The sequence below is a fragment of the Theropithecus gelada genome, chromosome 15 (assembly GCF_003255815.1).
Source record: "Theropithecus gelada isolate Dixy chromosome 15, Tgel_1.0, whole genome shotgun sequence".
Lineage (NCBI taxonomy): Eukaryota > Metazoa > Chordata > Mammalia > Primates > Cercopithecidae > Theropithecus > Theropithecus gelada.
Genome location: NC_037683.1, coordinates 42,416,724 through 42,444,073, shown reverse-complemented (window position 1 = coordinate 42,444,073; position 27,350 = coordinate 42,416,724). Strand labels below are relative to the sequence as shown.

General features: G+C 47.2%; 1 protein-coding gene and 1 pseudogene across 2 annotated transcripts in view; one reads left to right on the top strand and one right to left on the bottom strand.

Moving 5' to 3' along the window:
- Window positions 1-27,350, bottom strand: part of GABBR2 (gamma-aminobutyric acid type B receptor subunit 2) — a 426,464-nt gene that overhangs the window by 299,323 nt on the left and 99,791 nt on the right. The window lies entirely within an intron of this gene.
- Window positions 19,185-27,199, top strand: LOC112608517 (annotated as a pseudogene). The gene is made up of 4 exons (XR_003116003.1): window positions 19,185-19,280; window positions 19,970-20,043; window positions 25,774-25,821; window positions 25,937-27,199. The product of XR_003116003.1 is annotated as a septin-7-like (transcript).

The following is a 27,350-nucleotide window of genomic DNA, read 5'->3' as shown; positions in this document are numbered from 1 at the left end:
TTGGAGGATCTTACAATGTTCCCACATATTTATCTGACTGAATTTTCACCAGACTGGGTGTGGTAGGCAAAGTTTTGGCCGCATTGACCTTCACCCCTTGGAATTACCTCCATGAATATTTTATGTTACATGGCAAAAGGGACTTTGCAGATGTCATGAAGGTTACTAATCAGTTGACCTTAAATTATTATACAGTTAAGCCCAGTATAGTCACACAAGTCCTTAAAAGCACAGATCTTTTTTACCTAATAGCAGAGGGGAGATCAGAGATTGGAAGCATGAGATGAGTTTGATATGCCATTGTTGGTTTGAAGATGAAGAGGTCCACATGTCAAGAAAGCAGGGACCTCTGTTCTACAATTGCAAGAAACTGAACTCTGCCAGTAACCAGAATGAACACGGAAGCAAATCTTCCCTAGTTGAGCCTCCAGATACGAACCCAGCCCAGGTGACACCTTGATTTTGGTCATATAAAGCCCTGACAAAGGGACCCAGGGGAGCCACACTGTGCTCAGACTTCTGGTATAGAACTGTCAGACAATAAATAGGTGTGGTTTACATCACCAAATTTGTGGTGATCAGTTACAGAAGCATAGAAAGCAAATACACTCAGGTAAAATGGGAAAAATAAGAATGACACAGTAAGGTTTTCCTTAAAGTTAATTCCATTTGAAAAACGATCCTTAATTTATAGATGAGGTCCTTTGTAGTTGTATGGTGTTGAAATATTTTTGTGTTATAAAAGGATATAAATGAGAGAGGTCTTGTTTTTAATGTCCTGACATGACAAAATAGAAAACATTTTCACCCTATGTAAGTTTCTGTTCCGTGGCCCTCCCCTTCTTGGTGTGTGAAATCCCAACATCTAGGCATTTCTAATCTAGCCCCACACTCTCAATTTCAGATGCAGAGACTGAGGACTAGAGAGGAGAAGGGATTTGTCCACTGTCTTGCCAGGATTAGGAGAGGGATTTCTGGATTCCCAGTCTCTCAGCATTCGAATAGTCTAGAGAACTCAACAGGAGAAGAGAAGTTTAAAGCTAACAGCATTCTAGAAAAGACCATTTCCCCCAGGATAATGCCACAAGCCTAGGTCTCCAGATCAGAGCTCTTGGCTAGAAGCAAGAGAAACAACACACTGGGCACCAAGCATGCTTCCCTGGCTCCCCTAAAGGGAGCATCTTTGCAGTGAATAACAAAATAAATCACATGGATGTATCTGTCCCATTTTCGATGCTATTTTCCCTTACCCTAATTTCTAATGCTGTATCTTCTTACCTAACATGATTCGTGTCCCAAATAGATGGACTTTCCAGCTCACCAAAGGTGAATTTTGGGGGCTGGATCAGCTTAGAGTTTTTTTGTTTGTTTGTTTGTTTTGTTTTTTGAGACGGAGTCTCGCTCTGTCGCCCAGGCTGGAGTGCAGTGGCGCGATCTCGGCTCACTGCAAGCTCCGCCTGCCGGGTTTACGCCATTCTCCTGCCTCAGCCTCCCGAGTAGCTGGGACTACAGGCGCCCGCCACCTCGCCCGGCTAATTTTTTGCATTTTTTAGTAGAGACGGGATTTCACCATGTTAGCCAGGATGGTCTCGATCTCCTGACCTCGTGATCCGCCTGCCTCGGCCTCCCAAAGTGCTGGGATTACAGGCGTGAGCCACCGCGCCCGGCCAGCTTACAGTTTTTTAAACTCAGCCCCTCAGGGGCCTAAAGCCCAGCAGATAGGGCAGTGAAAGGAGCACTGAGCTCCTCGCCTTCACTTCAACCAGCAGCTCCTCTGCCATCTGCTTCATCTATAGCATCAGAGCTCCACAGAACACTTAATTTTAAAGCTAGTAGTTTAAAAACACTTAATTACACTGCTAGTAGCAAAAGTGTTTGAAAACCACCCAGATGACCCTGAAGGTCCTTACAGAGTATAGTGTTTGTCTCTGGCCTCAGGCAGGGTGGGTGAGTGTCTTATAAGCATGGTGTTTCGGCATACACGCCAGAGGCTACCCACTGTAAGTTAATCCACTGCACATGAATGTACCTAATGATTGAGTCACCAAATCGCTGGGGAACTTCTCTAAGTTTTAGTTTCCTGAAGGACTCCTTGCAGATACATTGCCACAGCCATTTCACAGGATTTGTCCTTTCAGCTCAGGTGAAAGTCAATATTATGCGTATTTCACATTTTCCCTTCTCTAATGCTGCACTTGGAGATGTTCCCCTAAAGGGCTGTTGATTACCCTCCTCTTCTTGCGGACCAGCCCCAGCCTGAGCCAGGGAAATGCCGGAAGCTTTTCGATACCCCATTTAAGGTATCTGTCTGACAGCTTTTAGTGAGCTGTTCACTGGGCAAAACCATCATTCTGAGAAGTTATTTATGGCAAGTTGTCTTTCCGTGATTTGGTTTTTGATGAATTACTCTCAGAGCCACTCTAAGGGGGGTCTGAGTCCTGGAAGAAAGCTATGGGCTTTATCATGCTCTCCTTTTCCCCCCACTTCCCCCACCAGAAACCCCACTCACTTCTAGAGGATATTCTGACTGGTTGGCAATGGCCACAACCTGACCAGCAGGCAGGAAGTAATTCATCACGGTTCATACTCTCATGCAATAGCTCAAAGCTTCATGACTGGCCTAGCCTCTGTCTTCAGTCTTGCCACCTGGAGATTGGCTCTAGCACATAATAGGTGCTCCATAAGTGCTGCCTTCCTTCCCTCCCTCTTCTCTCTGGTATTTGTTACTACCTTCCTTTGACTCCTCATCTACTGAAGCTCATGGTCACTACCTCACAACTCCTGTCTGCTGTTCCACTGCCAAGGGCTTCTCCTTTCCTATAAGGACTTATCACAGAGAACTCATCACTGGCACATATAGGCTCTTAAAATTCAGCACTTAAAAATGGGAACAGATCCAAAAGCCATGAAAATCAATTTTCAAATGAAAAAGTGAGGCTCCAGATGAAATCCATTTTCATTTAAATCTCATTTTTAAAGAATTAAAATACTTTTTTGATTTAAAAATTTCAAAGAAAATGTTGCTGAGAGTTAAAATGTAAAAATGCCAAGAAAATGTCAGAGTTAATAACAACCCATCTGAAACTGGGAATTACTCCATGCAGAATTTCAGAATGGAAAGAGAATTTAAAGGTAATGTGTCCAACGTGCCTCCGTTAGAAAGTCCCCTCTGGGCCTCCCGCACAGGAGCACTCAGTATGTGCTCACTTCTGTCCCTCCAGTGCCAGGGATCTCACTCTCTCACTAGGGAGCTAATTTGTCCTCAGCCAGCTCTGCTTCTTTGAAAATTCTTCCTATCATTGGCCTGGAAATCAGACAGCTAAGCTCCACAGAGTGACTCAGAGAGATGTCTTCAGGCTAAACTACCCTTAGCCCTTCCAATCATCCCCATACAGGACAGTTTTACAGCCTGCTTGTCCAAGAGTTATTTCACGAACAGCCTTTGGAGGACAGATTTCGGGGGCATGTAGCACCTAGAATGGTCCCACAAATACCTCCATCTGCCCTGCCCAGGATAGCAACGCTAGCTGACGTATACCGTGCCCTCAATATGCGTTAGGCACAGTACTAAGAACTTGATGTCAAGGATATTATTCATGCCTCACAATATTATTAAAAGCTATAGGCTGAGCATCCCTAATTCAAAAATCTGAAATCCAAAATGCTCCAAAATCCAAAACTTTTTGAGCACAAATATGCTGCTCAATAAAAATGTTCACTGGAGCATTTTGGATTTTGAATATTTGGATTTGGGATGTTCAGTCTTTAAATACAACACAGCTATATCAAAACCTGAAAAACTCCAAAATCTGAAACATTTCTAGTCCCAAGTATTTTGGATAAGGGGTACTCAACTTGTACTGTTATTTCCCTGTTACAGATAAGGAATTTGAGGCTCAGAAATAATAACTTGTCCAATTTCAGGTAGTCTAACTTCAGAGCACCATTTTATTTTAAATAAGAATATGCTACGAAATATTTCACTCACAGAAAAGAATATTCCATATACAATAACTTAATAAGGTATGAAAAATAGTAATGTGAACACACATACATCCAGCATCACAGTTACATTGAAGACCTCTGTGCCCACACCTGCACATAGCCCTCCTTCACCCAGGCGGAGCCCCAGGCCTGAATTTTGCATTTATCCTTCTTTTCTTCTTCTTTTTTGAGACCATCTCTCACTCTATCACCTAGGCTGGAGTGCAATGGCATGATCTTGGCTCACTGCAACTTCTGCCTCCCAGGTTCAAGCAATTCTCCTACCTCAACCTCCTGAATAGATGAGATCACAAGGCACATGCCACTGTGCCCAGCTAATTTTTGTATTTTTAGTAGAGATGAGGTTGTGCCATGTTGGCCAGGCTGGTCTTCAACTCCTGACCTCAAGTGATCCACCCACCTTGGCCTCCCAAAGTGCTGGGATTATAGAAGTGAGCCACCGCGCCAGCCCCTTCTTTGCTTTTCTTTACAGTTTTATATGTATGTGTTTCTTAAACACTATATCATTTAATTTTACTCATTTTTGAACATACATATAAATGGAATTGTGTTTATACATTTCACCTGAAACTTGCTTTTATGGCTCCACGTTACGTTTGTGAGATTTTATACGCTGACTATAGCTGTGGTTCATTCATTTTCATAGCTGTGTAGTATGCCATTGGGTGAATATGCCACTGTTTGTTCATTCCTCTGCCAATGGACCCTTGGGCTGTTTCCAGCATTTCATTTGGTTGCTGCTGTAAGCAAGATGGTCAAATATTTCCATACCTGCCTCCTGGCACACATATGAAGAGTTTCTCTAGGGTATAAACCTGGAAATTCAGTTGTTGAATCAGAGCGTTTGCTGCATGTTCTCTAAGTGGTTTTATCCATTTACACTCCCATCAGCAGTGTTTTAGAGATCTCACTGCTCCATATCCTTGCCAGCTTTAATTTTTGCCAGTCTTGTGGGTATTTTATATCACATTTCAATTTGCATGTTCCTGATTACTAAAGAGGTTAAGCCATCTTTTCATATGCTTATAGCCTGTGTTTCCTCTTTTGGACTGGTGACTTTGCCCATTTTTCTACTGGGTTGTTTGTCTTTTCCTTATTGATTTGTTCAGAGCACTCCCAGCCACAATGCCAAGCTGAATGAAACAATCACCTCCCACATTCTGAGTATTGACTTCTGTTAATGCGGCCTCAGTCTGCACACCTTCTGTTGGGCTCCTACATCATACAGAGCTTGCTGTCAGTCAAAACTACTAAATCAGCACCTATTATCTTGGGTAGCAAAACACCTACAATCCTTCCTTGGTGCCCAGGGGAGAAAAAACCTATGTGATAAAATCCAGCCAACCAAAAGATGAATCAAAAATATAGATCTCAGGAATGGAGGAGGACTTGTGGTAAAAAAAGGAGTGATAGTGAGCGCAAGACCTATTTCACGTGAAACAACTGGCAATGTGAAGATCATAATGGAACATAAAATGCAGGAGGCAGAGGAGGGAAGAGAAGTTGTAAGATTGTTAATTTCCTCTTCTTCCATAGAAGGGCTTTAATCGATACCATCTAAAATTGAAAACTGTAGTTTAAAAGCCAGGATTTTAACCTCACTGCTTTTCATAATCTTTTATTACCCTTGGAGAGACATTTTGGAAACAAATATTTTCTGTAGCAAAGGCAAAATTGTTTAATGGTGAGCAATTCCTTCTATTTTACTTTTCCTCATTTGCTTCTGTTACACGCAAATAAATAAAATTCAACAACAATCTAAAGTAGGATGCAATAATGATCTCATTTTATAAAATTATTTCTTTATAATATATGCATAGAGAGAGATCTGGAATGAGAATCATTGAATGTTAAAGGTTATGAGATTTCAGTGGTTTTTTTGTTCTTTCTTCTTTTACTTAAATAAAAAAAAAATACAGATTACTTTTATAAAAACAGAAAGTCATTTTTAAACTGGTAAGCTTTCCACACCCAGGATGCTTTCTCAATCACTGAAGTTTCCCTCTTTCTGTTCATCTGTGGGTGATTTTCTGAACCTAAGAACAGACTTTAACATTTATCATTGCTAAATCATGTTCAAAATTAGCCCAGCACCATGTCCAACTGAATTAAACATACACTATATTGTTTTGCCATTGCAACTAATTCACTGAAACATTTTCAATCATCTACTAAGTACTAGGAGCTGTCCAGGAAACAGTAAGTTCATGTGACCTATAAAAATTATTTGAACAGAACAGGTACCCAATAAACATTTACTGAAGTGCTAAATTTAGAAACAAGAATAGTAATAATAATAACACAGTGAGCCCTTATATAGCATTTGCCTGTGCCAGACACTATTCTAATTGCTTTATACACACTAGCTCACTGAATCTTCCCAATAACCCTATGAATCATGTCCCATTATTATCCACATTTTAATAGATGAAGAAACTGAGGATCAGAGAGGTGAGTATTTGCCCCAAGTTGCACATAGTGAGTGAGGGGCAGAGTTGGGAGTCAAACCCATGGAGTCAGGCTCCAGAGTCCATGCTCCATCATATCCATGTTCTGTTGTTCTTCTTGGGCACACGGTGAGACATTTCCCAGCCCCCCTTATAATTAGGTGTGACTACCGAGTTTTGGGCAATGGACTATGAACAAAGACGATGTGTGCCATGCCCAGGTTGGCCTGTAAAACCATTCCATGGGCATTCTGTGCTCTCTTTTCCATCCATAGTGTGAGTGGGGAAAAAAAATCCGAGGACCTGAAACAGGAAGAACCCCCCCCCAGATCCCAAATCCCTATGGCAATCCTGGAAGGGGACATCACCATGTCACGAGAGAAACCATCCCAAGGAGGACAGCCTTATGAGCTGACAGCCTCCAGGTGCAGTGTCTTTGGGTATGCCTCAGAGGAGGCCACCCTCTCCCCAGACCCCTCCAGCCATGGACTGAGCGTGGCAGAGGAACAAGGGCTCCTCATTTCTGGCCAGTGTAAGACTTGACTACAGGTGATCTCTGAGCCCACTGGTCCAGCTGGAACTTTCTTAGAGCAGTACTGCTGCCAGGGACTCTTCCTACCAGAGCCTCTTTCCTTCTCCGCTCCCTTTACTGGTGTCAAACCCACCGCACAGTGTGAAGGCTCACCCTGCCCATCTCTCTTCATATCCTTTCAAAGGAATTTCCCCAGGGCCCCTCTAACTCTGAGCATCTGCTTCCCAGAACACCAACCAACACACCCCTTCAAGCTGCACTTGACAATGACATAAGCAAGAAATAACTTTCATTCATGAAACTTCTGGGCTATAGAGGTGCAGTCACTACAGAGAGGCTGCATCAACTAACAAACATCCTTAAATGCCTGCTGTAAGCATTTTGAAACATAAAGAACCAGCACACCTGGGAACTATTAAAGAAGGGTAAAGACAGTTGAGAGAGACAAGTAAAGATTACAGGAAAGGGTACAAAGTGTATATGCCTTACATTTTAAAAAGTGTTTTCCTATCATTCAAGACACTTACGTCAAACCAGAACGAGAATTTCAGGGATATAGCCAGAGATAACTAAGGTGTACTGAGCTTGGCTGTCTTTTTTTTTTTTAAGACAGGATCTCTCCCTGTCACTCAAGCTAGAGTTAAGTGGTACCATCGTGGCTCACAGTAGCCTCAACCTCCTGGGCTCAAATGATCCTCCCACCTCAGCCTCCTTAGTACCTGGGACCACAGGTGCACACCACCACCACCACACTAATTTTTTAATTTTTTGCAGAGACATGTCTCACAATGTTGCCTAAACTGGTCTTGAACTCCTGGACTTGAACTCCCGGGATCAAGCAATCCTTCCCCCTTGGCCTTCCAAAGTGCTAGGATTACAGGCATGAGTCATCATGCCCTGCTGAACTAAGTTGTCTTATTCCCTTCGGTCCCCCTACGCCTATCAAAGATTTTGGCCCCAAACAGGTGTTTAATACATCCTGGCTGGACTAAATTACTGCTGCCTGGCAGATACAATCACTGCTGGTGGGTAGAGCCTGAAATAAAAGTAGTCATATCCATAGCTCTGTCCCAAACAGCTTATTAACTCCAGCCATCTTGAGTTTTTCACACCCCTTCCCCGGGGTGATGGACAGACCATCTGCTTCTAAAAGTCTCCAGAGAGCCAGGCTGTCCATCCTGAACACTGAGAAAAACGGGCATTTCTGTATTCTCCCTGAAGCTGTCACTCTGAATTCTTGGCCGGCTGCAGACTGTGTTATTTGAGGATGATGGAGCCATAGCACACATCTCTCCTCTGCACTGTTAAAGCCAATTACCCAATTTACAAAATGTTTCTCAAAGACTGGGAGATACAAACTGCGTCTCCTAATTAGCTGTCAGTAAGCCTCCCCACATATGCAGGTGTGACATTTTTTAAAGGCAGGGTCACAAACACAAAGTGTGCTCGGGCTGCCGGTCAGGATGGCGGTGCTCTTTTCTGCAGGTTTGTGCAAATATCACATGTTGGCAGCCCTTCTCCGGGGGTGGGGGCTGGATCGCCCTCTTAAGAGATTCCAAACTCCAACTATGTGTGCCACCAAGCCATCACCACTCCTTTCCATTCCACAGTTGTGGGGCACATTGGTTCAACATTGGCTGGGCGCCTGAGCTAGGTAGGGGAAGATGAGATGGGTAAGACTTGCTCTCATGGGATTTATAATCTGGAGTGGGTCAGAGATACAGAAATAATTTAGAAACATGTAGTAAATGGTGTAATGGAGGGTTGGACCTGGAGTTAGAGAATATTCATTCATCCCATAAACGCCCCCTAGGTGATAAAGAACCAGGTCCCATGGTAGATGCTGAGGACACATAAAAGGTGACATACAGTCTTGGCCATCAGGGAGCTTTCTGTTCAGGAGGGAAGAGAAGATTCAAACAGCCATAACACGGGGCAGGATAGAAGTGGGAGCAATGGCAGAGACATAAGTCACACAAAAAAGGGAAGGAATATTCAAATCACACTGAGATATTCTGCCAAGACTTCTTGGAGGAGGCGGCATTTGAGCTGAGCCTTGCAAGAGGAGCGGGAGACTGAAGTGGTGGGAGGGCACACCAGAATGAGTTACCAGCAAGAGTGAAGGCTTTGAAATAGGAAGGTGCAGGGCACCTCAGAGAAAAGGTCCATCCTGTTCACTAGCAGGAGCACAGGACGGAGAAGGGATGGGTGGGGTCAGACTGGCTTGAGCCAGCACAACGGGAACACTGAACACAGGAAGGTGTGTTTTTCTTTCCTTCAGGCAGCGAGAAGTCACTGCAGCACTTTCACCAGGGGAGTGCCGAGAGGGAAGAGGCACTTGCTTTACACAGATGCTTCTGGCAGCTGGGGCAGAGGAGGAAGGCCCAATGGGGAGGAAGGAGGCTGGGGACAGGTGGGTGCATTGGTCCAGGCGTGAAGTGCTGGTGGATGGCTTGGCAAGCAACTTGGCCTAGCAACCCTGGGAAAGACGTGTGTCCACTGGGGAATTCATTAGCCAAAGGTCTGTGAGGCGTAGGTTTGACCAATTCATGATGTCAACAAGACTCGTTCAAATGGGTCCATCTCAGTAGTCTCCTTCATGGGAGGTCAATGATGGGGAAGACTGACGAGGAAAGAGATCGAAGAAAGAATAAACCAGCTATGTCAGGCACAGGATGTCAGCTCCAGACCTGCCACTGCCTCACTCTGTGACCCCACCTCATCTGTGCTTCACTTAAAAAACAAAAATGTTGAGTTAACCGATTTGTCATTCATCAGAGTTAGCAAAGCAAAGCAGGCTATATTTTGGCAACGAACAACCCCTAAATTTCAGTGGGTCACCCCAGGAAAAGTTGATTCCTCTCTCAAGCAAGGGTGGGTGCTTGACACATCCCAGATACCTAGGAGCCCAAGTTAATGGAACAACTGCCATCTTGAATGCAGCCAGTTGCCAATGGGGAAGGAAAATGAAAACTCTGGAGAGGTTCAGCCAGCAATTAAATTGACCTCATTGACTGGACACGGCCCATGAGACAGGCACGGCCCCACCCAAGTACCAGGGATACAAAGTGCAACTTACTAAGTGAGGAGAGAACCAGATACCAGGGAGCCTACTATGACTGCCACAGATGATCTCTCAGATCCCTTCCAGCCTACCAGTCTGTGTTTTTGTCTGCACTCAAGGCCAGATTTTGGTTCAATTTATACATATCCAGCTAACATTTATTTAATACTGACCTATGTGCCAGGAAATAAGCTAAATTCTTTATATGCATTAGCTCACTTAATATTTATAACATATCTCATTTAATATTTGTAATGACCCCATGGGGTAGATACTATTATTAACATTCATTTAACAGAGGAGGAAAGACAGGTTCAGGGAGCTTAACTGACAAGTTCAAGATCACACGACTGGTAAGCCATGAAGCCTGCACTCAAACCCAGACTATCATCCTCCAAACCTTATGTTCTTAGGAATGAGGCCATCTCTTTAGAGCTGGCCAGAGATAGGGTGAAAGGCCTTTGAGAGCAGTGAGAAGTCTGCAGGAGAGTGTTGTAGAAATGATTATTTCACCAAGTGAAGGAATAGATTCTAATCCTGAGAATCCATAAGGAAAGGCAAAGAGCCAGGGAAAGTGAGGATATGTCTTAGAACAGCAAGTCCAGTAACTCTCCAGGTTGGAGCACTAAAAGCGTGAATGGGAGATGTGAGGGGTGAGACTGGAAAGGGAGGCTGGGGCAGCCTCTGGTAGGCCCTGAGCCGGCCAGTGCCAGCTTAAGGAGGTTGCCCCTTATTCTTCAGTCCATAGCGAGTTTCCTTTTGTTTTACCATTTTATTTTAGTTATTTATTTTTTCTTTTTTGGAGACAGGGTCTCACTCTGTTGCCCAGGCTGGAGTGGAGTGGTACAATCACAACCCACTGCAGCTTTGACCTCCTGGGCTCAAGTGATCCTCCCACCTAGGGCTCCTAAAGCTCTGGGATTACAAGCGTGAACCACCACGCCTGGCCATTCTAATTTTTTTTTTTTTTTTTTTTTTTTTTTGAGACTGAGTCTGGCTCTGTCACCCAGGCTGGAGTGCGGTGGCCGGATGTCAGCTCACTGCAAGCTCTGCCTCCCGGGTTCACGCCATTCTCCTGCCTCAGCCTCCCGAGTAGCTGGGACCACAGGCGCCCGCCACTTCGCCCGGCTAGTTTTTGTATTTTTTAGTAGAGACGGGGTTTCACTGTGTTAGCCAGGATGGTCTCGATCTCCTGACCTCGTGATCCGCCCGTCTCGGCCTCCCAAAGTGCTGGGATTACAGGCTTGAGCCACCGCGCCCGGCCCATTCTAATTATTTTTAAGGGAACAATTCACTGGCATTAAGTGCACTCACCATGTTGTATAACCATCACCACTATCTATTTCCAGAATGTTTTCATCATCCTGAACAGAAAAGCTCTGCACCCATTAAACCCTGGAACTTCTTAAGAGTGCTTTGACCTGATCATGACATCAGCAGAGCTGAGGACAGGGAAGACGACCCTGGCAGCCACTTGAAGGGCATTATTCAAGTGAGGAAGGGCAGGGCATGGGGAGGGGTGAGAGACCAGTACAGTGGTCCAGGGGCAACGGCAAGTGCAGGGGGAAGGGGTCAGATCAGGAACAAGAGGAAGAGTAGCCTCTGGGAGAGAGGGGAGTCCTAGCTTCCTTCCTTCAGGGGCTGTGTGAGTCTGGGCCACCAGGACCCTCTGAGGTAGAGAAGCCAGGAGGGGGTGCTTGGCCCAGAGGACACTGCTGAGTCCAGCACTGGGCACAAGGCTGGTGAGGCACTGGCCAGCTGCCCACGCTACCGACTTTCCCTTGGGAGCCATGTCCCCGAATCTGACAGTCCTTCCTGGCACACGGGCCACAGCTATCCCGACAGCTCCCCTATGTGCAAACACCTGCTGGGCGCCTGCTGAGAGATGAAGGGTGGCTGCAGGGTGGGTCCTCACCCCATCTCCGTGGCCACGCTCATTCCTCAGGTGCCCGCCCTCCATCTGCAGCGACTCAGCTGGAGTTAATTATGTGCCTCGCTTGTCCTCCAGCTGGGGACATGGTGGTCACTCCCCCACCTGACAGATGAGGGCTGGACTGCTGTCACATCACTGTGACCAGGGACTCTACTCAAGGGCTCCAATTCTCCGAGCCCGGCATAAGTCCTTCTGCCTCTCTGCATCACAAGCTGCCGCAGGCACCTGTTTCCAGAGGCCCTTCCCAGGGGCGATTTCCCCAACACCCCAGCATCTCAGGTCTGATCCCACAAACACAGTGTTGCCCACACTTGGAGGTTGTAAGGGAGTTCTGGGGTCCAGGCTGCACAAGCAGCCTTGAGCATAGCTGTGTTCCCATCTCAACATCCTGCTCCCAGGTCCCAGCTCCTCCACATCTGAGGTCCTAATGCACCTTCCCAGTGTCTAGCCCCAGGACTCAATTCTGGGCCGCCTCCCACCCCATGGCTGAGAGCCTGCTAAGGAGTCCCCAAGCCCATCACCACAATGCCTGCGCAGGGGCTGGCACCTGGTGCTGCCTCTGGCTTCACAGAAGAATGTGAGGCCTGTCCCTGCCTAGGAAAGGGGGCAAAGGGGTTTCAGCTTGGAACTTTGCTAGACGGACAGAGCAGTAGATACCACCAAGTGCTGGGAGGGGAGGGGAGGGGCTCTAGGAGAGGAATTCACTGGAGGGGTGGGGCCCAGGGAAGGCTCCTGTGGCTCTTGAGGCAGCAGTTTGGGACCAGTGCATTTAGGAGCATAACCCCTGGGGAAGCCCCTTGGCAGGACCTCTCGACCAGGTGGCTGGCACAATTTGAAGAGCAGCAGCCTTTGGAAGGCCAGAGGGAGGTGCAGACCTGCACAGGGCAGCCCATCCCCAGAGGTGAAAGTCAAAGTCCACATCTGATAGGGGAGCAGCTCTCAGGCCTGGTCCTCCCTTTGTATAACAGGGAAGTAATGCTGGGAAGGCCTAACCATGGCACTCGAGGGAGCTCCATGGGGCAGAAGCCCGAGCCCTTTGCTAACCATGAATGCTGAATTTATTGTTTGATGTGCTAGGCGTTTACTGAGGATCTCCTTCAGGCCGAGATCTGCCAGGCACTTGGCAAACAGGAGGAAACAGGTCAGAGCTCCGTTCTCAGGGAGCTCACATGCCAGTGGGGATGAGAGAGGGCACAGTCACCACAGAAGAGGGTGTCTTAGTCTACTTGGGCTTCTATCACAAAAAACCACAAACTGGGCAGATGAGAAACAACAGAAATTCATTTCCAAATGTTCTGGAGGCCGGAAAGTTTGAGATCAAGGCGCCAGCAGATTTGGTGTCTAGTGAAGGCTGCTTTCCTGGTTTATGGACGGCGCCTTCTGGCTGTGTCCTTATATGGCAGGAGAGGAGAACAAGCTCCCTTGCACCTCTTTTATAAGGCAGGATCCATTCATGAGGGCTCTACCCTCGTGACCTAATCACCCCACTTCCCAAAGGCCCTGCCTCCTAATACCATCACTTTGGGGGCTAGTATTTCAACATATGACTCTGGGAGGGGGGAAGGAAACATTTAGACTGTAGCAGATGGGACAGCATACCATGAAAGGGGTAGCAGAGGGTGTGGAGTCCAGAGCCAGCCGCCAGATGCAGTGCCAGGAATCAGGGAAGCCTTCCTGCAGGGGCGCGGTGCTTGGTGCTTTTGCTGAGTCTTGATGCATAAGGAGAAGTCAGCCAAATGGACAGGGTGAAGGAGGGTGGCCTACCGTGAGCAGGGTGCCCAGGTTCCAACCACGAGGCACTCCCTGCTCAGACACAGGGAAAAGTAAGGCTACATGAGGCCCCCCACTGTCCCCTCCTCAGAACTCTGCTCCATAAACACCTGTCACAGGCTCCTGGGCCCTTTCTCAGATCCAAAGACAAAGAAAACATTACCTTCACAAAGCCTGCAGACAGGACAGAAGGCCTTTTTCGGGTTCATTCACTTTCATGCAGGAAAAAAGTATTATTTTTTTCTCTGAATAGCAACCTTGCTGTGAAATTGTTACTCAGTTTTCTTATTAAGTTTAACAAACCCTTCCTGAAACTTGAAAACTATTTGAACCCAGTTTTTCTTGCAATTAAAAAAAAAAAAACTAGCAGGAAAATAAATAAGGCAGACACAGAAGGACAAATACTGTATGATTCCACCTATATGAGATACCTAAGGTAGTCAAGTTCATGGAGACAGGAAGAAGAACCGTGGTCGCCAGGGGTGGGGGAGAGGGGACTGGGGAGCTAGTGTTTAATGAGTATGAAGTTTCAGTTTGATATTCCCAGAAGTTCTGGGAATAGATAGTGGTGATGGTCGTACAACAACGTAAATGTACTTAATGCTGCTGAGCTGTATATTTAAAAAATGATTAAAATTGTCAATTTAGTCTATGCATATTTTGTCACAATTAAAAAAACAATCAGGGGGCCGGGCGCGGTGGCTCACGCCTGTAATCCTAGCACTTTGGGAGGCCGAGGCGGGCATATCACAAGGTCAGGAAATCAAGGCCAACCTGGGTAACACGGTGAAACCCCGTTTCTACTAAAAATACAAAAAAATCAGCCGGGCATGGTGGCAGGCACCTGTAGTCCCAGATATTCGGGAGGCTGAGGCAGCAGAAGGGCGTGAACCCGGGAGGCAGGGCTTGCAGTGAGCTGAGATCACACCACTGCACTCCAGCCTGAGCAACAGAGCAAGGCTCTGTCTCAAAAAAAAAAAAAAAAATCAGGAAGGTAATACTTTCCCCAGGACAAATCTCCAGGCCTCTCTAAAACACAGTTTTCTCATCTGTAAAATGGGGGGGGAAATCCATTCCCCCGATTCTTTTGTTGTTGTTTTTCTGCAATAGGGTCTCACTCTGTTGCCCAGGCTGGAGTGCAGTGGCGCCATCTTAGCTCACTACAGCCTTGACCACCCAGGGCTCCAGCGATCCTCCCACTTCAGCCTCTCGAGTAGCTGGGACTATAGGTGTGCACCACCACCCCCAGCTACTTTTTTGTAATTTTTAGTAGAGAGAGGGTTTCACCATGTTGCCCGGGTTGGTCTCAAACTCCTGAGTTCAAGCGATCTGCCCACCTCAGCCTCTCAAAGTGCTAGGATTACAGGCATGAGCCACCGTGGCCAGCCCATTCCTCCCTATTCTTTGAGCTTGGTAGGGAGAGAGAATCCATGCCTTTGTTCTCTGCCAGGTCAGGAAAGCATTTTCCAAATGATACTTTACAAAAAACAAAAAAACAAAAAAACCCAAAAAAACTAAAGAGAAATCAAAATGGAACTAAATAATGATATACAAAAGCACAAAATGGCCCCATATCTAGAGGGCCAATTCCTGAATGGACAGGAGGCTGGAGGCTGTATTGATAAGGAAATGAGTTGCGCGAGAGAAGGAGGTTGCCCAGAGTACACAGCAATGGAGCTGAGCCGGTCTCGGTCTCCTCCCCCAGCCGTAAGTCCTCTTTCCCCAGCCATAGGTCCCCAAACCCTTAAGAGGGTATGTGGCTTTGCCATGACACCTGTGTCCCATCCCCTTTGCCTGGCCAAGTCCATGCATCTTGCTTTCTTCTGGAAGTCTTTGCCAGATAAGATGCCCCTTCCGTGGGCTGAGTCAGCACCCTCTGTTGGGGAAGGTCCATGGAGCCCCTGTCTCTCTCCTACATCTCTGTAGCTTAAGAGTCAAGGGTCCGGCTCTGGAGCCAGATGTCTGACTTCAAGTATCCCACTTACTAGCTGAAGGACCTTGGGCAGACTTTTAACTTCAGTTTCCTTCCCCATAAACAAGGATGATAATAGTGTTTACGTTATGCAGTTACTGTGAAGGTCAGATGAATTCATTCATTCAAAGGGCTGGGAAGAGTGCCGGTGCCGGTGAACACTTGGGAGATGTTAGCTCTTCCGTGTACTGCCTCAGGACCCCTGCACCTGCACGCACTGAGTGCTCCTACCTGTTTGCTGAATTTTCCCAATCGGGGAAAGAATGGCAGTCACAGCACAGCCTTGGGGGTGGGGGCTCTGGCTTATGGGTTCCCTTCTTAGGCTTCACATTTATACAGCTGTGAAGGACCAGGACCACGCCTGCCCTGTCTGGTCTCTCCTGAGGAAATGGTAGGGGGATATCCTCAAAGCCCCCCTCCCCATTTTATTCCTATAACAGCCTGGCCCAGCCCAGCCCTGCCATGGAAGGAGCGGGCGATGTGGTCACAACAGGACCATATGGGGACCTGCCCCTTGCTATTTCTCACTATTTTGGGCCAATCTGTTGACATGACAACCAGGCTTTTAGACCCTGCCGCCCAGGGCTCTGTTTCCATCCTTACGCTTGCGTTCTGCGTGACACAGCCTCCATTTACCAGCTGCCTCCGTGGTTGGAGGGGCAGAGTCACAGATTCTGCAAGACCCCCTCCCCTTAACAGCTAGAGCAGGCAGCAGGTGAGACCTCCCACCGGCATCCCTACTCCCAATATGCATGGGAACTGGCAGCTCCCCTCCCCAAACCCTGCAAGCCTTAGGCAAGCACAGAGGGAGGTCAGGCAATCACCTAGAAGCTTTGCATGAAACCCCAGGGCTGACTCACCTTCCCCAGCCAGGAGCTGATAAGGCCCATCCCCATGCTGCGCTCAGTCTCCAGATACTCATATTTTAGGAAATATTAGGTCAACAAGGGATCCCAGGGGTTGTCTGGGCCAAGCGCTGCATTGTGAACCCAAGTGGTGCAGCTTGTCTGAGATCTACAGGCCCCCACCCCTGTCAGCCCATGATTCAGGCCACCCCACCAAGATTCCATACATGGTGCTCGAAAATAGATGGCAAAGAGTGTGTGTGTTTTCCTGCACAACAGAGCACACAGAATTTTATTCTTATGCCGGGAACTTTGTGATCACAAACAACATGCCAGGGACAACATGCACGGGCTGAGTGCCCCCTAGGGTGGCAATAACAGCAGGCAGAAATAATAATAATAGCACTCAGCTCCTGAAGCTTGCTATGCGGCAGGGGAAATCCTGCACGCTTCACAATCATCATCTCATGAAGCTGCATGTCCACAGCAACCCCCATTTTACAAAGGTGGAAAGAGAAGCTCAAAGAGTTTACATAACCAACTCCAGGACACACAGACAGCAGGAGGGAAGCTGGGCTTGGGGCCAGCCTGTCTGTGCACTCACCCACAACCTCATGAATCTGGGTGGTGGGGGGAGCTCAAGGATGAAGTGGCAGCAAGCATCACTGCCTTCCCAGAATCCCCACAGCCACCCGGGGTGAGGGCACAGGTAAAGAAACTTCCAGCAACACACTCAGAGCAATAAGAAAAAGTGCTGGGGAGGGGAAGGGTAGATGATTGGGAAGAGCAGGGAAGAGAGTATTCACTTATAAGTAAGTTCTTTTTATTTTATTTATTTTCATGTTTTTGGAGACAGAGTCTCACTCTGGAGTGCAGTGGTGCAATCTCGGCTCACTGTAACCTCTGCCTCCCATGTTCAAGCCAACTCTACTGTCTCAGCCTTCCAAGTAGCTGGGATTACAGGCGTGCATCACCACCTCCAGCTAACTTTTTGTATTTTTAATAGAAATGGGGTTTCACCATGTTGCCTAGGCTGGTCTTGAACTCCTGAGCTCAGGCAATCCACCTGCCTTGGCCTCCCAAAGTGCTAGGATTACAGGTGCGAGCCACTGCGCCCAGCCTACTTATAAGCAAGTTCTAAGAGCTGTACCCTGAGCCAGGCTCATTCAGAGACAACATCCATCCGAAAAATTTCTTTCTTAGAAGAGGCCAGTGACTAGAACTGAGGAGGCCGGAGAGACATCTTGAGGAGGAGGCTTTTGAAAAGGAAGGACAGGAGCGTCTTCATTTTCCACAGTTCAGGAACTGCATCACCTACTTTACAGGTAGAAAGTAAAAAATTCGTGTGCCGCACCCACTGCATCCTCCACACTCTCTAGAAACAGGGTCAACACAAAACTACACAGGGAGATCTACTGTTAATATCGTGCATAAAGAAGAAAACAAAGGAATTTCACTAGGAGGCTGGCGGGTGCAGTCAGCTGAAATAAATAAATTAAAATGCGACATTGTTGTCTCTGTGTACATTTGTTTTAATTACTGTTTACTGAAAAACTAAAACTTCACATAGGGAAGAAGGAAAAAAAAGTCCCCGAACGTGCATAACCAGCATCTGTACGACAGATCTAACTTGGGGCGGGTGGGGTGGGACTTTCGTCTTCAGCTGTCACAGCAGCACCCAGCCAGGGGCGCGCACACAGCAGATCAAGCATCTGGAATGGGTTTCCACATGGCTGGCAGACGCTTGGACCTAAAAGCTCATCCAGCGAGCATGAACCCGGCTACCTAGGAGGCGGCATCACACAGCAACCCAGCCTCCGAGCCCGCCCACAGGCCACATGGGATGGGCAGAATTTTCCCTGTTCCATCACAGTACACCACGTGTCCTCTATATGGTTTTCACTCTGTCTTTTATTAACGAGCCTCTTGTAGACACAAATGGCTCCCCCGCCCCCTACCTCCTTATCGCCCTGGAGTGGACCTACCTGAAGGCAAGAACCATGCCTGTGCCACCTTTCTGGGGCCTGGCCCTGAGCTCAGGCTGACCGGGAGACAAGACGGCACCCCCAGCTGCTGCATCTGTGGGGAATGGCAGAGAAGGCCTCATTCCTGGGTGGGACCTTTGGTGGCCTTGAAGGTGAGGACTCCATCCTGGGGGTCTCAAACTCAGTTCCTCAGGAGGCCTCTTGAAGAAAGACTGATATGGCATGGCCCTGCTGGGCAGGGCTCTGAGTCCCCACCACCATTTAACCAGAACGGTTCCCTTCTGGAGATTTTACATGTGGACTTCCAGCAAATTGTGTTGGAATGGAGGGTTCTGTAGCCAAGCAGACCAATGAACATCAGGAGACTAGAGCAGCCCCCTGAGGGCCTCGCCGTAGCGGCTGGGCCTCACTCCATCACCTGGGGTCCTCTCAACCTAGGACCTGCAATGGGCACACTAGGCCTGTTTAGCAAATGGACAGAGAAAACAAAACAAAACCTCTCAAGAAACAAGTATAATCTTTAAGTTTCAACACAGGGTGAGGGCCCAGTGTTTTCTCCTGACCCGATGGAGGTTGAATTACACACGATCTTCAATCCCAGGCTGAGGGGGCCACCTCTGTCCTACGGAGCATGTGGCCCCAGGCCCCTCAGACACAGTATGCAGTGGTGCTGACGGGCTCTGAGCGGGGCATACAGGTATACAGTGACCTGCCCAAGGAGGCTCAGGTATCAACTCAGGACACAAAACAGACCTGGGGACCCCACCCCACGTGGCACCAGGAGGCTTTGCCCAAGTCAAGAAGAGGGGGACAGGACAGTGTCTGAATTAGAAGGTGAGGTAGGAATGCCAGGGAGAGATGGGGATGGGTACAAGGCAGTTTGAGGACTGACCAGCCCGGTCTGGCTGAGGCAGACGGTAGGAGAAATGGGCAGAGCCGGAGCGCCAAAGTATTAATAGAAACCCGCCTGGATGCAGAGGGTAGGAATGCGAAGAGTCAATTAAGAAAGGGACAGGCATGCGCTGGCTAATTGCTGAAGCTGGGGGATGGGCTCATGGAGGCAGCTTATCCTACTCTTTCTACTGAGGCATACATCTGAAATCACCCATCATAAAAAGCTCAAGAAAAAATAAGAGGAACAAGGAAGGGCTGTGCGGCCCCCCAAATCTCCCCTTTTCTCATTTCAATGATTCCAGGCACATCCACAGGCCCAAATCACAGCTAAGACATCGGGGCTACAAAGACGGAACAGCTCCTGTTTCTCTGCTGGGCAGAGCACTTCTTCCCAGGGAGTATTTCTAGCTGACCTCCCCACTCCAATAGCATCAACCATCATCTATAGGCTGATGACCCCAAATCCTAACCTCCACCTCCCTGAAGCTCCAGACCACACATCTCCACCTGGGTGACCCACAGGTCCAAACCTGGACTTGCCATCTTCTCCTAAAATGTGATCAGTCTCCCAGAAAGCAGAATACAGACATGAATGGGTGAGAGAGGGGCTCTAGATTCTGACTCTGAGAACCTGCTTTCTCTGCATAAGCCTTCTGGATAGGCATGGTGCCCAGCAAGTGCCCAGTCCAAAGAAGGGCTCAGCAAACATCAGCTGTCACCATGACTATTGTTATTTGCATTCATGTTAGTATCAACTTTCACCTCTGCAGGTTCCCCAAGGCAGAAAACTGGGAGTCATCCAAGACTCCATTGTTGCATGGCCCCCTGCACCTAGCCAGTCTCAAGTCCTGTATGTTCTACTCGCTGAGTGTCCACAGAACCATGTCAGCCTCTGCACCACACCGCCACATGCTTGTGTCTGGCCTCACTGTGGCAGGTGACTCTGCTTCCAGGCCTGCTATCTCTCCTCTGCTGGTCACCTCCCCTCCAGAGTGATCTCCCTAAAATAAAAAGCTTATCACATCCCTCACTGATCAAAAGGCTTTCATGGCCCTCTGGTCCCCCAGTGAGCACCCTCTCACTGTGCTTTCCAAGGCTCAGTTCACATGTCACTTTCTGCCCCAAATCCTCCCTGATCCTAGTAAACAGGACTGACTGCTTCCACCCTGTGCCCCGCTGACCTCATACAAACTTCTACAACAATAACAGTGCTGCCCAGACTGTCATAAAACACACAATATCCAAACAAAACAAAATGTATCAGAATATCAATGTAGACTGTCAAATTTTATTTTCTCAAGTAAGGCCATTAAAAAACAAAACAACGGCTGGGTGCAGTGGTTCACACCTGTAATCCCAACACTTTGGGAGGCCAAAGAGGAAGGATCATTTGAGGCCAGGAGTTTGGGACCAGCCTGGGCAACAGAGTGAGACCTCGTCTCCACAAAAAAAAATTGAAATTAGCCACGCATGGTGGTGCACATCTGTAGTTCCAGCTACTTGGGAGGCTAAGGCGGGAGGATCACTTGAGCCTAGGAGTTAGAGCCTGCAGTAAGCTATGAAAATGCCACTGCACTCCAACCTGGAAGATGAAGCAAGACCCTGTCTCTTAAAAAAAAGAAAATAATAATGAAACAAATAAATCAATAAACAAATCCTAATGTCTGCTATCACCACAATTTCATTTTGGAAAGGACATGATAAGAAGGGAGGAGGAGGAGGGAAGGAAGGGCACCATCTCAAAGTGAGGGGTGTTCTTTAAAACAACAAAGTTAGCTCTACTAAAAACTCATCCTTATTTTCCTCAGGGCACCATGGTCTCTTGAAGCTGTTGAGGCCAGTATGGGCCAAGGGCTGGTCATTGTGAATGTTTCCTGGTTTCTTCCCATATCCCACTGGAGGCTGTGACTTTCAGGCGGGCACTGCCAGGCTGAGCCCGGAGATGCAAGTGTGGGGTAGTGGATGTCAAGCCCCAGCTGCCTGCGACTGTCAAAGTCAAGTACAGCGCAAACAGTGTGACCACAGGGAAGACCCTTGGCTGAGTTGCTGAGTTGGTTTTAGAAAGATTTTACTTGAACAGCTCTCTCTTTTATTTTTTATTATTTTTTTGAGACAGAGTCTTACTCTGTCACCCAGGCTGGAGTGCAGTGGTCTGATGACAGCTCACTGCAGCCTCAACCTCCTGGGCTCAAGCAATCTTCCCTCCTCGGCCTCCTAAGTAGCTGGGACCACAGGCTTGCACCACCATGCTTGGTTAATTTTTTTTTTTAAATGGTTGGTAGCCAGGTGCGGTGGCTCATGCTTGTAATCCCAGTACTTTGGGAGGCCAAGGCAGGTGGATCATGAGGTCAGGAGTTTGAGTCCAGCCTGGCCAACACGGTGAAACTATGCCTCTACTAAAAATACGAAAATTAGCTGGGCGTGGTGACAGGCACCCATAATCCCAGCTACTTGGGAGGCTGAGGCAGGAGAATCACTTGAATCTGGGAGGCAGAGGTTGCAGTGAGCCGAGATTGCACCACTGTATTCCAGCCTGGGCAACAGAGCGAGACTCCATCTCAAAAAAAAAAAAAAAAAAAAAAAAATTGGTAAAGGTCTCATTACGTTGCTTAGGCTGGTCTTGAACTCCTGAGCTCAAATGATCCTCCCTCCTTGACCTCCCAAAGTGCTGGGATTACAGGTGCGAGCCACTGCACCCAGCCTACAGCTCCTCTTTCTAATATCGCTCAGGAAACACCCCCTGCAATAACGATGATCATAATAATCATAAAACAAACCTGCCCAAGCACTAGGGAACAATTTGAAATTGTTAATTGATTCGGTGGGGGAGGAAAAAACTGGAGGAAAGAGAGCGGAAATTCTCACGGAGATGCTCGGTTTCTTTTTTTAGCAAACTACCTCATACCTGCCACAGTCTTCCCTGAAACACCCAAGCATTCACTGAATTCCACAACGTGGGGCCATAGTCTGTAGTGGAGAGTTCAGTACGCTACAGTCAGAAGCAGACATGGCCTGGGTTCAGCTGTGTGGCCTCAGGCAAGTCACTTTGCTTCTCTGGGCCTTCCAATCCTATCTACAAAGCGTAGTGATTCCTTATCGAGCTGTAGGGAGGACCGGAGACACAGGAAAACACAGGCTCCGGAAACACGAGGACTTGGCCACCCCAAGGGACTGCTGCTAGTATTCTTGTTGCTGCTAAAAAGACTGAATGCTCAGCAAGTCTGGACTAAGAGAGAAATGGGTTTCATGTCAATAAATACACCCACTCTCTCTGCCCTGTCTCCTACAGAGCACCTCATTTCATTTGCCAAGGCATTCCCTGTTTCAGAAAGATAAACAAGATCCCTGAAGGCTGGAAATCATTCTTCCAGCAACTTCCTCATTGCCCGCTACAACTAAGATCTGGGTGGACATTCTCCGGCAAAGGATTTGGTCTGGAACTTTTCCACTGTGTTTCCTCAATGGCCAAGGTTCATTCATGCTAGAGAGAGGAGGAATTTAATATCGCTAATTACTTTTTAGGGAGCAGTTTCATCCTGGAAATTTTGAAATTGATTTCTTATCCAGTTTCCCCTTGGTTGATATTATTCTCTCAAGATCCTTACTGAGCCTTCCAACAACACTTTTTTAATTCTCCTTCATGTTCCAGCTCTACGTTTGCTTTTTTTGTCCCCCCTCAAGGGCAAGGATCGCCTCTCTGATTTTTGCCTCCCACCCTGGGCCTGGCCCATGAGTGAGCCTCCACCGGTGCACTAGAAACAAAGACACAAAGATGTGATTTTCCCTAAGCATGCTTTCTGCAACTGCAGCTCAGAAATCTCACATGGTTCAAGATAAGAAACTGGCCCAAAGCTGATTAATTTTGCAAAACAGACCTTCCAGGGTAGCACACAAGATCTTCAGAAAGAATATTCTGGTTTTTGCTTCCCACTGAGAGCTTCAGGGTCCATAATTAGAGCAGCATGGAGCAACAGACTCCGCTCTGGTTCACTAAACCCCAAGAACCTTCCTCCCAACACGGACAAAAATAACGTCTCATTGCATCTGAAAATATCACCTAGAATTCAGATGTGTGCTCTCTCATTGTGTTCTGTGCATTTTTAAGCAGTTCTGTTTGGCTGGGTTTTGACAGCTGGAAGCTGAGGCTTGGAGACCCGCCCGGGCACAGGGTGGTGCTTTTCAAAGATGTAGACCACTGCATCAGAACTACCCGGGGGCTTGTTAAAATGCCACTTCCCAAGCGCTATTCCAGACCTACCAAATCGGATTCTCTGGGGCTGCTCCATTTTTAATACACATCCCTGATGATCCGGGTACACACTAAAGTTTGAGATGCCAGCTCATTTTCCTGCCAAGGAGCTTTGCTTATTCCCCCACCCAACCTCCTACACACATCCATTTCATCGGCTTTATTGAGCAACAGTTTCTGCAGGACAGGACATCCATGCAGCTCTATGGAGTCACAGACTGCAGGTTCACCAAAGTTCTCAGTGTCTTGGTCTCTGCTCCAACATCGCCCTCACCCTTCCTAAAATAGCCACCCTTTGGGCTCCTAATGTTTGCTTTTGTTCCAGAAGATTGTGTTGTCATGCTTTTCCCTTCTACCCACAACATGGAGAAGGCTGGGCAGCATAGGGCCTCAGAAATTGCTTACTGATTGACCAACACCTGCATGAATTGGAACACTCACTGGAAGATTGGTCCTTACATATGCATTCGTTTTTAATGCTGGCTGGATGCTCATACTAACAGCGACAACAATGGTAATCATAATAATCATAATGCTGGTGATAAAGATCTTTATGTAAGGCCCTTTCCAGGTTACAAAGACATGTCACACATTTTCCCCTTGACAGTCAGTCATCTGTAATACTCAAAACAAACGTTATCACACCCACTTTACAAATGGCAAACTGAGGCTCGGAGACATTAAGTGGCTTTCCTGAGGACTCACAACTAGTTGCTTGCGGGGCTGTTACTCCAATGTAGACCTCTCAGCTCCCAGGGGTCAATCATTCTTTCCCTGATCCAGTAAATAATGACTGAGCCCCCACGATATGCCATTCACCACACCAGAGCTAAGGACTAAGAGCCAAGGCTGACGAGGTCCCTGTCTTCCTGGTCTCCCAGCCAGATCATCCCTAATGACATGGAAGCTGTCATCAGCCAGGAGACAAGATATGTAAATGGCAAGGCAACAAGGCATAACAGAACAAGGCAGGGCGTGCCCATGAGACGAAACCAGGGCAGCAGTGCCCCTCTCCTTCTGTTGAGGCCTCCACAGGGATGTGCAGTGCAACAACGGAGCAGCCAGGCCACCATCCCCAGGTCAGGTTTCCAACTGCACCTGCCCTGCCAGTCTCAGGTGCTGTGAGCCGCAGAACTTGGAGGCAACAAGGGGAGCACCGCTGTCAGCATGAACAGGGGGATTTTTCAGAAAGGGTAGAGCAAGGTGGCCTTGGTACAAGCTGCCATTCCCCAGGATGGTGCTGCAGATCTGCAGTGGGCCACTCGCCACCCTGAGGCTAAGCTTACATCTGCATCTTGGGCTATGGACTCTCACCTGCCTTATGGAGCTACTGTGATGCCCACATGAACGTGATGGGGAAACCCACAAGCCCAGCCTGAGGTCAGCAATCACCATGATTCCTCAGGGCCCACTTCCTTTTCTTAATGGATCTTCTAAGGGTCTAGAGACTGTTGCTGCCATTTGGGGCTATGGCAAGGAGTGCCTCTAGGACGCCCTGCTACCTTCACATCTTTCTTTAACTGAGGCTTCAAACCGTGTGACACAAGCAGACTAGCCATGAGACCCCAGCACATCACTTAACCTCGTAGCATCCTATTTCTTTACCTGTAATTCGGGATAATGGAACTGTTCTCCTTGAGTTCATGTGAGGATTTAAAGGGTAAATACATACAAAACTGCTTGGAATAATGCCTGGCACATCAGAAGCACTATGGTGTCTACTATCTTTTTTTTTTTGAGATGGCATCTCACTCTCTCGTCCAGGCTGGAGTGCAATGGCACAATCTTGGCTCACCGCAACCTCTGCCTCCCAGGTTCAAGCGATTCTCCTGCCTCAGTCTCCCGAGTAGCTGGGATTACAGGCATGTGCCAACACGCCTGGCTAATTTTGTATTTTTAGTAGAGACAGGGTTTCTCCATGTTGGTCAGGCTGGTCTCGAACTCCCGACCTCAGGTGATCCGCCCAGTTCGGCCCCCCCAAAGTGCTGGGATTACAGGCATGAGCCACCGTGCCCGGCCTATTATCTTTTTCTTATTATCACTTTCCTTTTTTAAAAAAAAAAAAAAGTCCAAACAGTGCGAGATCCGCTGCTGCTGAGGAGAGAAGCATCAACAGCAGCACCATGAGAGGTCCGATTGATCCACATGAATTCCTCGGGGTTCAGACTTAAGGCTCATCTTCTTGCTGCTCGCCTGCAGCTCCACTGGCAACCAAACCGCCACTAGCCTCATGTGGCTTCGGTATCTCAACAGAAGAACCTTGAAGGCTATGTGGGATTTGCCAATCTCCCAAATCAAGTATACAGAAAATCAGTTAAGACATCTGGTTTTGAATTCACGCTATGGTAGTGGGTGGAACAATCCAAAGTTTTAATCAAAGAAAGTAGTGTTCAGTTGCTGCTCACAATAGTTGATACCCCAGGATTTGGAGATGCAGTGATAATAGTAATTGCTGGCAGCCTTACAATCAGCTACATTAATAGTAAATTTGAGGACTACCTAAATGCAGAATCTCGAGTGAATAGACGTCAGATGCCTGATAACAGGGTGCAGTGTTGTTTATACTTCATTGCTCCTTCAGGACATGGACTTAAACCATTGAATATTGAGTTTATGAAGCATTTGCACGAAAGAGTATCATCTCACTTATTGCCAAAGCAGACACACTCACACCAGAGGAATGCTAACAGTTTAAAAACAGATAATGAAAGAAATCCAAGAACATAAAATTAAAATACATGAATTTCTAGAAACAGATAATAAAGAAGAAAATAAACTTGTTAAAAAGATAAAGGACCATTTACCTGTTGTTGCTGTGGTAGGTAGTAATACTATCACTGAAGTTAATGGCAAAACAATCAGAGGAAGGCAGTATCCTTGGGGTATTGCTAAAGTTGAAAATGGTGAACATTGTGATTTTACAATTCTAAGAAATACGTTGATAAGAACACACATGCAGGACTTGAAAGATGTTACTAATAATGTCCACTATGAGAACTACAGAAGCAAAAAACTAGCAGCTGTGACTTATAATGGAATTGATAACAACAAGAAAAAAGGGCAGCTGACTAAGAGCCCTCCGGCACAAATGGAAGAAGAAAGAAGGGAGCATGTAGCTAAAATGAAGAAGATGGAGCTGGAGATGGAGCAGATGTTTGAGATGAAGGTCAAAGAAAAAGTTCAAAATTGAAGAACTCTGAAGTTGAGCTCCAGCGGCACCGTGAGCAAATGAAAAATAATTTGGAAGCACAGCATAAAGAATTAGAGGAAAAACGTCGTCAGAGGACGAGAAAGCAAACCGGGAAGCTCAACAACGTATCTTAGAACAACAGAACTCTTCGAGAACCTTGGAAAAGAACAAGAAGAAAGGAAGATCTTTTAAACTCTCTGTTGACCACCAGTTACGTATTAGCTGCCAATATGCCAGCTTGGACATCAGTGTTTGTTGGATCCGTTTGACCAATTCGCGCGTTTTATCTAGAATGATGGATTTAACAGCATGACAAACATTAGTTTTGTTGTTGTTGTTCTTGATGGAGATTAAGATGCCTTCAATTGTCTATAGGGTGTTGTGTGCTTAGTAACAGCTCTACCTTTCTTACTTTTTCTTTTTCTTTTTTTATTAAACAGATTATCTTCAGTTGAATGCAAGAG